The sequence below is a fragment of the Castor canadensis genome, chromosome 7, assembly GCF_047511655.1.
Source record: "Castor canadensis chromosome 7, mCasCan1.hap1v2, whole genome shotgun sequence".
In the NCBI taxonomy this organism is placed as follows: Eukaryota; Metazoa; Chordata; class Mammalia; order Rodentia; family Castoridae; genus Castor; species Castor canadensis.
The window spans coordinates 112,626,722-112,641,894 of record NC_133392.1 but is presented as its reverse complement, the minus strand read 5'-3'; the positions used below and the strand labels follow the sequence as shown (position 1 = coordinate 112,641,894).

The window sequence follows — 15,173 nt, the reverse complement described above, 5'->3', positions numbered from 1 at the left end:
GAACTGATACCAACCCTCCTTAAACTGTCCCACGAAATAGAAAGGGAAGGAAAACTGCCTAACACATTTTATGAAGCCAGTATTACACTTATCCCAAAACCAGGCAAAGACAAAAAGGAGAACTATAGGCCAATCTCCTTAATGAACATTGACGCAAAAATCCTCAACAAAATAATGGCAAACCAAATTCAACAACACATCAAAAAGATTATTCACCACGACCAAGTAGGCTTCATTCCAGGTATGCAGGGGTGGTTCAACATATGAAAATCAATAAATGTAATAAACCACATTAACAGAAGCAAAGACAATAGATGCAGAAAAAGCCTTTGATAAGCTCCAACATCATTTCATGATAAAAGCTCTAAGAAAACTAGGAATAGAAGGAAAGTACCTCAACATTATAAAAGCTATATATGGCAAACCTACAGCCAGCATTATACTTAATGGAGAAAAACTGAAACCATTCCCTCTAAAATCAGGAACCAGACAAGGATGCCCACTATCTCCACTCCTATCCAACATAGTACTGGAATTCCTAGCCAGAGCAATTAGGCAAGAAGAAGGAATAAAAGGAATACAAATAGGTAAAGAAACTGTCAAAATGTCCCTATTTGCAGATGACATGATCCTATACCTTAAAGACCCAAAAAACTCTACTCAGAAGCTTCTAGACATCATCAATAGCTATAGCAAGGTAGCAGGATATAAAATCAACATAGAAAAATCATCAGCATTTCTATACACAAACAATGAGCAAACTGAAAAAGAATGTATGAAAACAACTCCATTTACAATAGCCTCAAAAAAAATCAAATACCTAGGTGCAAACCTAACAAAAGATGTGAAAGACCTCTACAAGGAAAACTATAAACTTCTGAAGAAAGAGATTAAGGAAGACTATAGAAAGTGGAGAGATCTCCCATGCTCATGGATTGGCAGAATCAACATAGTAAAAATGTTGATACTCCCAAAAGTAATCTACATGCTTAATGCAATTCCCATCAACATTCCTATGACATTCATTAAAGAGATTGAAAAATCTACCATTAAATTTATATAGAAACACAAGAGGCCACAAATAGCCAAGGCAATACTCAGTCAAAAGAACAATGCAGGAGGTATCACAATACCTGACTTCAAACTATATTACAAAGCAAAAACAATAAAAACAGCATGGTACTGGCACAAAAACAGACATGAAGACCAGTGGAACAGAATAGAGGACCCAGATATGAAGCCACACAACTATAACCAACTTGTCTTTGACAAAGGAGCTAAAAATATACGATGGAGAAATAGCAGCCTCTTCAACAAAAACTGCTGGGAAAACTGGTTAGAGGTCTGCAAAAAACTGAAACTAGATCCATGTATATCACCCTATACCAACATTAACTCAAAATGGATCAAGGATCTTAATATCAGACCACAAACTCTAACGTTGATACAGGAAAGAGTAGGAAATACTCTGGAGTTAGTAGGTATAGGTAAGAACTTTCTCAATGAAACCCCAGCAGCACAGCAACTAAGAGATAGCATAGATAAATGGGACCTCATAAAGCTGAAAAGCTTCTGTTCATCAAAAGAAATGGTCTCTAAACTAAAGAGAACACCCACAGAGTGGAGAAAATATTTGCCAACTATACATCAGACAAAGGACTGATAACCAGAATATATAGGGAACTTAAAAAACTAAATTCTCCCAAAACTAATGAACCAATAAAGAAATGGGCAAGTGAACTAAACAGAACTTTCTCAAAAGAAGAATTCAAATGGCCAAAAAACACATGAAAAAATACTCACCATCTCTAGCAATAAAGGAAATGCAAATTAAAACCACACTAAGATTCCACCTCACCCCTGTTAGAATAGCCATCATCAGCAACACCACCAACAACAGGTGTTCGTGAGGATGCAGGGAAAAAGGAACCCTCTTACACTGTTGGTGGGAATGTAGACTAGTACAACCACTCTGGAAAAAAATTTGGAGGCTACTTAAAAAGCTAGACATCGATCTACCATTTGATCCAGCAATACCACTCTTGGGGATATACCCAAAAGACTGTGACACAGGTTACTCCAGAGGCACCTGCACACCCATGTTTATTGCAGCACTATTCACAATAGCCAAGTTATGGAAACAGCCAAGATGCCCCACCACTGACGAATGGATTAAGAAAATGTGGTATCTATACACAATGGAATTTTATGCAGCCATGAAGAAGAACGAAATGTTATCATTCACTGGTAAATGGATGGAATTGGAGAACATCATTCTGAGTGAGGTTAGCCTGGCCCAAAAGACCAAAAATCATATGTTCTCCTGCATATGTGGACATTAGATCAAGGGCAAACACAACAATGGGATTGGACTTTGAGCACATGATAAAAGTGAGAGCACACAAGGGAGGGGTGAGGATAGGTAAGACACCTAAAAAATTAGCTAGCATTTGTTGCCCTTAACGCAGAGAAACTAAAGCAGATACCTTAAAAGCAACTGAGGCCAATAGGAAAAGGGGACCAGGAACTAGAGAAAAGGTGAGATCAAAAAGCATTAACCTAGAAGGTAACACACACACACAGGAAATTAATGTGAGTCACCTCCCTGTATAGCTAGTCTTATCTCAACCAGCTAAAACCCTTGTTCCTTCCTATTATGGCTTATACTCTCTCTACAACAAAATTAGAAATAAGGGAAAAATAGTTTCTGCTGGGTATTGAGGGGGTGGGGGGGAGAGGGATGGGGCAGAGTGGGAGGTAAGGGAGGGGGTGGGGGCAGGGGGGAGAAATGACCCAAGCCTTGTATGCACATATGAATAATAAAAGAAATTAGAAAAAGACCTCCCATCCTCCTTCAGTGAGTCTTTTATATCCAGTGGTAAACAAGGAGGTGGAGCAACAGTTTTCGGGGAGGGGCATGACAATGTAACAAGAAAAACCTGTGAACTTTCTCAATGAAACCCCAGCAGCACAGCAACTAAGAGATAGCATAGATAAATGGGACCTCATAAAGCTAAAAACCTTCTGTGCATCAAAAGAAATGGTCTTTAAACTGAAGAGAACACCCACAGAGTGGGAGAAAATATTTGCCAACTATACATCAGACAAAGGACTGATAACCAGAATATATAGGGAACTTAAAAAACTAAATTCTCCCAAAACTAATGAACCAATAAAGAAATGGGCAAGTGAACTAAACAGAACTTTCTCAAAAGAAGAAATTCAAATGGCCAAAAAACACATGAAAAAATGCTCACCATCTCTAGCAATAAAGGAAATGCAAATTAAAACCACACTAAGATTCCACCTTACCCCTGTTAGAATAGCCATCATCAGCAACACCACCACCAACAGGTGTTGGCAAGGATGCGGGGAAAAAGGAACCCTCTTACACTGTTGGTGGGAATGTAGACTAGTACAACCACTCTGGAAAAAAATTTGGAGGCTACTTAAAAAGCTAGACATCGATCTATCATTTGATCCAGCAATACCACTCTTGGGGATATACCCAAAAGACTGTGACACAGGTTACTCCAGAGGCACCTGCACACCCATGTTTATTGTGGCACTATTCACAATAGCCAAGTTATGGAAACAGCCAAGATGCCCCACCACTGACGAATGGATTAAGAAAATGTGGTATCTATACACAATGGAATTTTATGCAGCCATGAAGAAGAACGAAATGTTATCATTCGCTGGTAAATGGATGGAATTGGAGAACATCATTCTGAGTGAGGTTAGCCTGGCCCAAAAGACCAAAAATCATATGTTCTCCCTCATATGTGGACATTAGATCAAGGGCAAACACAACAAGGGGAGTGGACTATGAGCACATGATAAAAGCAAGAGCACACAAGGAAGGGGTGAGGATAGGTAAGACACCTAAAAAATTAGCTAGCATTTGTTGCCCTCAATGCACAGAAACTAAAGCAGACACCTTAAAAGCAACTGAGGCCAATAGGAAAAGGGGAACAGGTACTAGAGAAAAGGTTAGATCAAAAAGAATTTAACCTAGAAGGTGACACCCATGCACAGGAAATCAATGTGAGTCAATGCCCTGTATAGCTATCCTTATCTCAACCAGCAAAAACCCTTGTTCCTTCCTGTTATTGCCTATACTCTCTCTACAACAAAATTAGAAATAAGGGCAAAATAGTTTCTGCTGGTATTGAGGGGATGGGGGGGAGAGGGATGGGGCAGAGTGGGAGGTAAGGGAGGGGGTGGGGGCAGGGGGGAGAAATGAACCAAGCCTTGTATGCACATATGAATAATAAAAGAAAAAGAAAAAAAAAAGAAAAACCTGCATTCCTACTTCTCTGAACATAAACATCTTAGGAAAAGCAGCTGTGCTGCATTTTGTACTCTTCTGCAGCTGGGGCCATGCCAAACTCAGTCTGCTGATTATCAAGCACAACTGTGCATATGTCAAGTTCTCATATTAGAACTTCATTTCCTTTAATGGCTAAATATTTTGTTGTATGTCTATACCACATTTATTTATCTATATCTGTTGATGGGCACTTGGGTTGTTTCCATTTTTGGCTATTTTGAAAAATGCTACAATGAGCATCGGCACACAAGCATCTATTAAGAATATGTCCTCTCAATTAATTTGGGTATACACCTCGAAGGGGAATTGCTGGGTCATGTGGTAATTCTATATTTAGTTTTTTCACATAAAGCCTCACCATTTTAATTACCACCAACAGTGTATAGGATTTCCAATTTCTCCACATCCTTGACACTTTTTATTTTCTACTGTTTTTAAAATTACAGCCATCCTAGTCGATACAAGGTTGTATCTCATTGTGATTTTTAACTTGCATTTCCCTAATGACAAATGGTGCTGGGGATCTTTTCATGTGCATTTGGTCATTTTTATGTCTTCTTTGAAGGACCTGTTTATTCAAATCTTTGCCCATTTTTAAGTTGAACTGTCTTTTTATTATTGAGTTTTATGAGATCTTTATATATTCTGGATACAAATTCCTTATCAGATATATAATTTTCAATTTCACACGTGTGGTTTGGACTTTGAAGCATGGAGGTTTTTTATTTTGATGAATCTATTTAAAATTTTATTTAATTTTGATTTAGCTATTTCTTATAATTACTTATACTTTTGTTTACATATGTAAGAAACTATTGCCTAATCCAAAGTCATAAAATTTTATTTTTATTTTGTTCAAGCAACATTTAGTTTCAACTTCTACATTTAGGCCTGTAACGCATTTTGAGTTAAATTTTGTATATGATGTGACACGGCGAGGTTGGGGTATGTTTCCAAGCTTGTTCTTTGGCTATGGATATCTGGTTGTCCAATCACCATTTGTTGAAAAGAGTATGTTTCAGCATTGAGCTTTCTTACCTCCATTGTTGAAAATCAATGGCCCATAATAAATTTCTTCTATAGTGGGAGACTTTAATACACCTTCTTAGTAACTTCTGGAATAGATAGACCAAAACATCAGAAAATATATAAAAGATATGAATTAAGCCGGCACCAGTGGTTCATGCTTATAATCCTAGCTACTCAACAGACAGAGATCAGGAAGATCGCCATTTGAAGCCACCTCCAGGCAAATTGTTCTGGAGATCCTATCTCAACAATACCCAACACAAAATAGGGCTGGTTGAGCCATGCAAGTGGTAGTGTGCCTGCCTAGCAAGCACGAGGCCCTGAGTTCAAACCCCAATACCACCCCAAAAAAAGATATGAATTAATCCAATAATTATTTATGGAACATTCCAAACAACTACAAAGTACAAATATTTTTATGTGCATTATGAGTATTTATACTAAATTTTTATATATAGTAGTGTAAGTCCTCAGACTATTCTTCGAAATTGTTTTATCTAATTTTGGTCATTTACACTTTCTTCATTTACATTTTTGTATGAATTTTAGAATCACTCTGGCAATTTTTAAACAGCAACAACAACAACAAAACTAGCTGGGATTCTGAATGGGGTTTCGTGAACTCTCTGGATCATGCTGTGGAGAACTGGCATTTATATATACATACGATCCTAGGAACACAGCATATTCCTCCACTTACTTAGATCTTGTTTGATTTCTCTTAACAATGCTTTATGGTATGGTGGTGGTGCACTTCTTTCCTTATATTTATTCATAAGTATTATAAATGCTATGCTTTAGAAATAAGATTTTTTAATTTGTTGTTGTGGATATCTAAAAAGTCTACTGATATTTGTGTACTGACTTTGTATTCAGAGAACTGAAAAATTAATTTCTTAATTACTTTTAGGTTAGAGTCTGTTAAAATTTCAGTATGTAATCAGATCATCTGTGAAAAATGATAGTTTTCTTCCTTTATAATCTTTATCCTCCTATACTCTCATTTTAGTCCATTGACTAGGACTCCAATATGGTGTTGAACAAAATTCTTGATAGCAGGCATTTTATTCCTGTTTTCAATGGAGGAATTGTTTAATTTTTTTTTTTACCAGTAGATAAGACAGATACTTTAAGTTGTTTACTTTGTTTTTAAGAAACACTTTATTGTAATAAGGATGCTCTTAATCCTGATTTGCTAATTCTTTGTTCATTTTTTATCACAAGTGGGCACAGTATTTTATCAACATTTTTATTAAGCACAACCTGGTCTTGCTTTATTTCATAAGGGAATTTTGTATTTATGCTCATAGGAAATAGACAGTAAATAAGACTTGAAATTCAGGCTGCTATGTGCTAATGACTATGGAGAACACTTCCTATGAATACTTAACCTAGTGTCTGAGAGTCAGGGAAGGCTTCACATAGGAAGAGAACTCTAAGTTAAGGGTTAGGAATAGTAATCCAGTTCATAGTGACATGGATAGATGAGATAGCATATTCTGAGCAGAGAAAAGAACACATTCAAGGAGAAAGCTTTTGTACCCCAAGAATGGCAAACTACTCAGTATAGTTAAAATACAAATAGGATATTGAAAATTCATATGGTAACCAATACTGGAGTAACATCAGTTCAGCAATTTTCCCTCTCCTGCTCTAAGCAGCCCAGGAGTTCTGTAGAAATGTCCACAGACTAGATCAGGATGGAAGGTAGGAGACAAAACAAGACTCTCTTGAGACTTTGTCATCTATTTAAAAACCTCCACTTTGGCCAGAACACATTTGCACTAATCTGATTCATAACATGAACTCCTGTGGAAGATGTCATCTGAAGAAAGGATCCTGCTCTATAGTTAGCTGGTTCCTAGGAAATAAGCTATTATCTCCATAGACTTACTACTCTGCTCCTAGGAAAGCACCCGAACTCTGTCCTCCAAGGGAAGCAAGGGAGGGATCTTCTTGTTAGAATATGACCAGATGTTTGCAACATGCTGCAGTGAAAAACTTGAATGTTCCCAGAGCTGAACTGCAAAAACTAAGGAAAGGGAGGGGGAGGGAAGAGGAAAGGGGAAAAGTCAAACATGTGAGTGTGAGTGTTTGCAAGGACCTTGGAAAATATGTATTCTGAAAGGTGAGAAGCTGCAGGAACTCAAATGGGAGGCTTCATAAAAGAACATTCTGGAATAAAACATGCTTCTCCTTGTCACTTGTGCCATTATCACAGAGAGCCAAAATGGTGAACAGAACCAAGAATTTCTCTTCCCACCTTTGATGTCATCACTCTGCCCAGACACACCCAACCCTGCCTGTTGGAGAGGATAATTTGAGTTTGGCAGACAAGGCAAAAACAGTTCATTTTCCCAAGACTTTGAAAAACAGCAATTAAAACCATCTCCAATGCCTTGAAAATTAATTAATTCTTTTCCAGTTAGGCTGACAGCCTTGTGAAGGCTATAACCTCGTCTTGTTAATATACATTGGAACATTTACTCATTATTTCTCCATATCTACCTGTCTTATCTATCTTTATTTGGACTTTTACAAAGTAGTTACTGAATTGTGTGCACCAGTAAATGCATTAACTCTGTGCAATTTCACGGAGATTTATGCACCTGCAATGTCGAATATATTAAGTTCCCATAAAAGCTTGGCATTTTGGGTATGATCTTTCCAAAGACCCTATGGGGTACATTTTCAATGTGGAAAGTGGTATGAAGGAACCAAAATCAATGGGTTTAAATTATTAAAATTCTAAGCAGTCGTTACGGATTGGGTCAAGTATTATAAAACTTACAGTCCATCAACTTACTTTCAATATTAATTTTAGCCTTGTGCCTTGCCATGAACGCATAAGAATGGAACGCATGTAACATCTCACTTACAGCTGACACAGAAGGGAAGTGACTGAAATATAGACCCTCCTGGCCTCTGGGGAAGATTTATGTGGCGGAGATCACCCTCCTGAGAGTGACACTGCAGGTGAGTGGCAGGTCTGCATTATAAATGCCTGGGGTAACTATAAAAACATAAATGGCATTAGGTTATTGATTTTTTTTTCTTTCTAGAGCCCACAAATTAGAAAAGTCACTGCTAAAAATCACTGATCTATCCACAAATTTTAATTAAAGCATACATAAATCATTTTAGTTGCTGCACTTGCATATAAACAAAGGGGGAGATGGCATCTTTACAAATGCTTGTCAACATTTGGTGACTAATGGCTCACAGTGAAAATACAATCTGAAGCAACTGAATTGAGAGCAGATTCTCCAGCTAACTAATATCACATGCAAACCCTCTACAACTCTTATGGTGAAAGGCATTGAAACCACAGAACAGGCTGGGTTTTTTTTCTTTTTTGGGGGGGTGAAGAGATGGGGATAATTTTGTTAAATAGAGCAATACTATTTTTTTTTATTAAATAAAGCGAAACCCTGTAATGAGATATTACAGCTGCCGCACTTTCGCCACATGACAGAGAAATGGATACCCTTCCCCTTTACAGCAAACGCCAACCATATGCTGCGATGATTGCAAATGTTGATTTTATTCCTAAATAAATACACAGCAAGGACGCATACAAATAGGTCTTTAGAAAACAGGAGCTAAAGGGGATGTTCTGAGAAGTCCTAGATCCCATGTCATCAAAAAGGAGAAACTGAGATAGTGGATATTAAAGGAATTCCCCGGGGATTTCCAATCTTGGCAGGGTCTCAGGAAGCCACACCATGACAGCAATGTGCTCCAGTTTTGGGAAAAGCCTGTGGAATTGGAATGCCCCTTCTACAGACATGGTGAGAAAGGTCCCCTCTGCATGTCTCTTGGAAATCTGGGGCACTAGGCTCTGCTGTTGTTGCAGGGAGGGGGCACAGTCAGAATGACCCATGGCCAGCACAACTTAATTCAAGGTTGTATACAACCTTGAATGAGAAATGGGCATTAGTTCATTTTCTTTGCAGCTAGACTGAAGACCAGGAGAAAGCAAGAAATGTGTGGTCTATAGTAATGCCCTAATTGTCAAATGCCAGTACAATAAGGAATGCAGTTTGTTCCTCATTCATTCATTCACTCATTCATTCAATTAGCAAGCATTTATCATGTACTTACTATATGCCATGCATAGTGTTGCTATTTGAGGATACAAAAGAGCATAATACAAAGTCTCTGCCCTTTGAAAAGATTCACAAGTTAAAACACTTCTTCAACACAAAGTGGTATTTTAATAGCAACATCCTAAGGAGACCCTGGGGACCTAGAAGAAGGCAAGCTTAACACTGGAAAAAAAGGGATGGGGCTAAAGAACATTTTACAAAGATGGTGACAGGCTGAATCTTGTCATATGAAGGTGATTTGATAAGAAAAAAGATGCAGTAAAATTTTCAAACAACTGAATTTAACCTTTTATGTACTAAACTTTTCTCTTTATCAATTACTAAAAGAAGGAAAATCTTATTTTAAAAAATATAAAGAGAAACTATAGCGAAGACATAGAGAACAAACCCTGAAGCCCCACTACTTAGCTTTAAATCCTGGCTTTACCACTTCCTGACCCTGAAAGCTTAGGCAGGTTACTTACCTTCGCTCTGCCTCAATTTTCTAATCTTTCAAACAGGAATGGTAATGTACTTACCTCACATGTATTGTTACTGTAAGAGGCAAATGAAAGTCAAAACCTGGAGAGATCTTAGTGCTGTGTATATAAAAGCATTACAACCCCACATACATGTATTAATATACAACGCACATTGACACATACATTCTCACAAGCACACAAATGTGTGTGTGTGTTTGTAATTATGATATTTGCTGTATGGCAAATGTTTATTGAGTGTTGATTATGTGCAAGTTACTATGTTAGGCACTGAAAATAGATGATAAACTGAAAAAAAGGTCCTTGATCTTATGGCTCTCACAGCTTTAACTCCAATGTCACCAACATCTAAATCTGTCTTCCAGAATGAACACTCCACTTAGTCACAGATGCCACCTCCTTCTCTTACGGAACTCTCACACTCACCAGGCACAGAAACACACACATCATATTTTCCCTTCTAAATCTTTTTTTCCTTTGTTCTCTGCCTAAATTGGTGGTATCATCATCCAGTCAGGTGTTCAAGCCAGAACCTGTAAATCATCCCTGATTCTTCTCTCTCACCCTCACCCCCAAATCCAATCACCAAGCCTGTCCTTTTTTATGTCTAAAATGCATGTCAAATCCACCCCTTTTTCTTTTTCTGGATATTCACTCATGGATATCAAGCCCTCAACATTGCCCTTCTGTATGATTGCCAGAGCTTCTGAGCCAGCCCACTGTACAGCCAGATCCCACAGGGAACTTTCCAAAATGGAACTTTGCCATCTTTCTCTCTTTAGTTCCTTAAATGAATCCTCCTTGGTTGTGGTATACACAGTGTACCATTCAAGCTCAACATGAGCCCAGCCTCATTGCATCAGATGCTGAACACCTCTGGCCTCATGCTGAACCCCACCTCCCATTTGATCCTCCTTCAAGATGGATTTCCTTTTATCCTCAACATCTCCACTCTTTCCTTACCAACCCATACTCTGTCTCTCCAGGAAGATTCCTGGGCCCCTCTGCTGGCTAGTGCTCCTTCTCTGAATCCCCGTACCCTCCTATGCATGACTCTTGTTCACTACACACTTCTCTTTGTGTGGTAGACAATGGTTATCAGTATGTACTTCTCTTACACCACTGTACAATAAGCCTTGCACCATTGCCTGGCATAGAGAATGAGCAGTCACAATGTACTCCCAGGACATAAAATTTTTAAAAAATGACTATTGCTTTATATGAAGTGCTGTCAATCAAACTTATATATTAGTATCACATCTATTATATGACACATCCCAAGTGCAGAGATATTAAAATGGGAAAAACAGGCTTCTTAGGCACCACTAAACATGGTAACTAAAATTATCTTCATGACTTTACCAGACTTGTACAGCAATTAAGGCATGGGCTCTAGAGGTAGACAAAATCCCATCTGCACTCTATTAGGTGTGTGAACCTGATCAAGTTACATCCCCTTCTCTGTACCTTGGCTTTCTCATTTATAAAATGGGGTTAACAAAAATCATAAGCGCAGGATGTCACTCAGTGGTGAAGCACTGACCTAACATGTGGAAGGTTCCAGATTCAGTCCTCAGCACCATGAAAAATAAAAATAAATTTAAAAGTTCTTTTTCTGTTTTGTCCACCCACACCATTCTTGCACTTTGAACTTTAAATGATAAAGCTATAGCCTTTCTGGAATGGCCTATTTTGTAACTCAGTAGATACATGTTTCTCTGTCCTTGGAGAACCAAGACTTACCCATCTCAGTGCTATCTTGCTCAGTCGATCCACTGGCTCTGAAGGGATGCTGATCCTAGTCTCTGCCCAATCAGAAACAGGAGATAAAGTCACAGGAGGAGGAAGGGCAGGTGGTCATACAGACAGTAAACCTGACCAATCAGCACACACCATGCTACTTGGCCACAGCAACTGGTTCAAGGGAAAAAAATAGCACTAGGTTTTAGGTGAAGGTCAAAGAAGTTAATGTGCAGAAAGCAGGTGCACAGTGCTTAGCATATGGTACGTGTGGACTAGCTATTCATTATAATCATCATGACTGCTGTGGAATGAGCTATCTTCCAATGAAGCCTGAAGTAATACTGAAACCCGAAAGCATGGGCCTGGATTCTAAATGCATCTATGCATTTTCTACAGCGAGTGAACACGTGCTGGGATAGGCTTTATGGGGCAGAGTTCTTCATCTGATTCATCTACTAATATATCCCAGGCACTTAGAATACAGGCTGGCACATAGGGCCATAGTTGGTGCTTAAAAAATTGTTCAGTGAATGAATTGCTTTGCTTTTCTGGTAACACAATTCTGTCTAAATGTAGGATTTCCCTTCATACTGCCTTCAGTGTGTCTTCCTCTAATCTCCCTCCCTCTCTTCTTTATTTTTGCTTTACTTCTAGATGCTGTTAGCTGGAAAATAAAAATAGCCACACAGCCGTACATATTAGAATGATATGATATGAAAAGTCAGCCTAAGTAGCGCACCTCATCCCTGCCTAACCCCTCCGTGGACACAGTCTTGCTGAGGGGGAGCACAGGTGTTTCTCATGATGCTTAGTACTATGTTTGAATTGATGGAATCTTGTGATTTCAGAGACAACTGCTACACCAGGTTCCTCTGTTCTGTTTCTGGGTGGGCATGGACTGCAGTCAATCCTCAGAGACATTGTACGGAAGGTCGGAGCATTTGGGTGGGCCTGTTGTTCTTTGACCTTTCTCCTGACTCACTTCCATTCCTGTCACACATTCCTGGTTGACAGCAAGCTTTCAACTGGGAGACAATACCATCTCAGCCCAAGGGACCTCAAAGACAAGCTCCCTCTCCCTCATCTCAGGGAAGAGCCACCTGGAGGAGAGAATGAATTTCCAACCCTACAGGCCCCAGGAAGGTTGCACCAGAGCTCAGCCTCACTGTCTGTGAGACTGAGAATGAACCTGGCCCATTGCTTACAGAGTGTGAAGCCCAGGTAGACACCAAGGACGGTGGCCAAGGGCAAAATTCCACTGCAGCTCAGTTTAGAGGTTGGTGAGGAAAGGTAAGAAATCCAAAAAACATGAGAGCATCTGATATCCTCAATGCAAAGGAACTAATGCAGAACCTTTAAAGTGACAGAGGCCAATAGGAGAAGGGGATCAGGAACTAGAGAAAAGGTCAGTTCAAGAAGAATCAACTTAGAATGTAACACATATGTACATGAAAGCAATGTGAGGAATCTCCCTGTATAGCTATCCTTATCTCAACTAGCAAAAACCCTTTGTCCTTCTTATTATCATTTATACTCTCTCTTCAACAAAATTAGAGATAAGGGCAGAACAGTTTCTGCCTGGAAGCGAGGGGATGGGGGTAGGGGGGGCAATGGGAGGGAGTGGGGGGTAGGGGGGAGAAAGGATCAAAACATTGTATGCCCATATGAATAAACAAAACAAAACAAAACAAAAAAAAAGAGGTTGGTGAAGAGAGGTGGCAGGTGGCAAGGACAAAGCACTGGGGTAGAAAAACCAGGACACTAGAATAACCAGGTTTGACTGGTGAGCATGAGGTGATGCTAACATCATTAATAACAGTCATAGATCTCATTTGGGAGACCTACTAAGGGCTTTACTTATGTTGTCTCATTTTGTTGTTGTTGTTTTGGTGGTACTAGAGTTTTAACTCAAGGCCTCACACCTGCTAGACATGTGCTCTACCATTTAGGCCACACCCTCAGCCCTTTCTTGCTTTAGTTATTTTTCAAATAAGGTCTCACTTTTTTGCCTGGGGTCAGCCTCAGACTGTTATTCTCCTACCTACCCCTCCTGTGTAGCTGGGATTATAGACATGTGCCACCACCCCTGGCTTGTTTGTTGAGATAGGATTTTACCAGTTTGCCTCAAGCCAGGATCCTCCTAATCTCCACCTCCTGAGTAGCTGCAATTCAACAACATACCATTAATTCAACAACATACCATTGCAGAACAAGATCAAACCCAGGTCTGTCTGATGCCAATGTCTGTGCCTTTGACCACTCCAGTCCTGGGCCTCCGTGATCTGAGGTGACAATGGGAGCACATGGGCCTCTAGGAAAAGTGTCTGCAACTTCACCTATAGCAGCAGATAGCCTGTTAAGCACAATTGGATGTTCAGCAATAAGAATGGTCTTGAGGCCAAAGATAAATATCTCAAAAGTAGTCAGTACCTACCCAGTGCCATGTGCCTCCCAATGAACTTTCTCTTTTGTGACAACACAGTTTAGATGAAGGATACATGTTACGCCCATTTGTATATGCCCCTTTCTCAGCCATCTCAGCACTCAGGCCTGCCAAACATCAAGATGTCAGTGTAAAATAATAGCAAATAATAGAAGAAAGCTACAGGCAAAAAGCCTGGTCTGATTCCTGGCTCAGCCACTTCTCTGATCCTTATTTTCCTCCTCTGTAAAACAGAGAAATTAATAATGGCACCTACTCTCACTTCATGGACTTCATCAACATGTGCATGATGCACTTGGACTAGCTCCTGGAATATCACACCTGCCCATAAACACTAACTACTATTATTATAGTGAGCATAGGAACCAGGGACCTGCCAAATTTTGCCTGTATTTTCTCACTTAAACAAAATGAAATAGGTACTATCATTTTGGCCCCATTTCTATAAATGAGAAAAATCAAGGCCAGAGTTTACTAACTTATCCAAGATCACACAGCTAGTCAGTGGTGGAGATGGGTTTGAACTCAAGCTGACAGACTCTAGGCTGTGTCCTCAGAATCACTACACTGAACTATTCCCAGTGTAGAGCCAGGCTTCAGTCATGTACTTGCCTCATACAACCCCCTCAACAAATAAGAAATCGTGTTGTCTGCTTAGCATCTGCCATCAGCAGCCTAGCCTGCTTCATCTCTCAGGCCTGATATTTAGCTGGTCCACATATGACCTTGGATTCCTCAACTAGCACCCTCATCAGACACGGGAATGGGAGGCACCCCTCCAGGTCTAGCATTGTATCCCTCCATGCCTGGCTCCTCCCAGAAAGCCTAGAAAGGTTTGCTGCTTCCTGAGAGCCTCCATTTTTGTGCTGCTAAGGTCCTGTTATGTTGTAGGTAATAAATCCCATTAGATGGGATTTACAGCTTCATAGGGCATTAGTCAAAGATTCTAATGAGCTAGGAGTTCTCAAATTGCTTCTTCCTAGACTGAGCAGCAGGAAGGAAAGTAACATCCTTACTAGGATGCTTCCTTGATGCTA

At 39.6% G+C, this 15,173-nt stretch overlaps 1 long non-coding RNA gene across 3 annotated transcripts in view; it reads right to left on the bottom strand.

Annotated features, from left to right (window-relative positions):
- Nucleotides 1–5,034: 5,034 nt before the first annotated feature.
- The window catches only part of LOC141424926 (uncharacterized), a 50,346-nt gene continuing 40,207 nt past the window's right edge, over nt 5,035–15,173 (bottom strand). For 2 of the 3 annotated variants that reach the window (XR_012449886.1, XR_012449884.1), the window contains exons 4-6: nt 14,128–14,243; nt 13,894–14,046; nt 5,035–11,755 (exon numbers count right to left, since the gene is read on the bottom strand). This is a non-coding gene — a long non-coding RNA (uncharacterized lncRNA). The remainder of the gene's footprint in view (nt 11,756–13,893; nt 14,047–14,127; nt 14,244–15,173) is intronic. The other variant, XR_012449885.1, reaches the window with a different exon arrangement.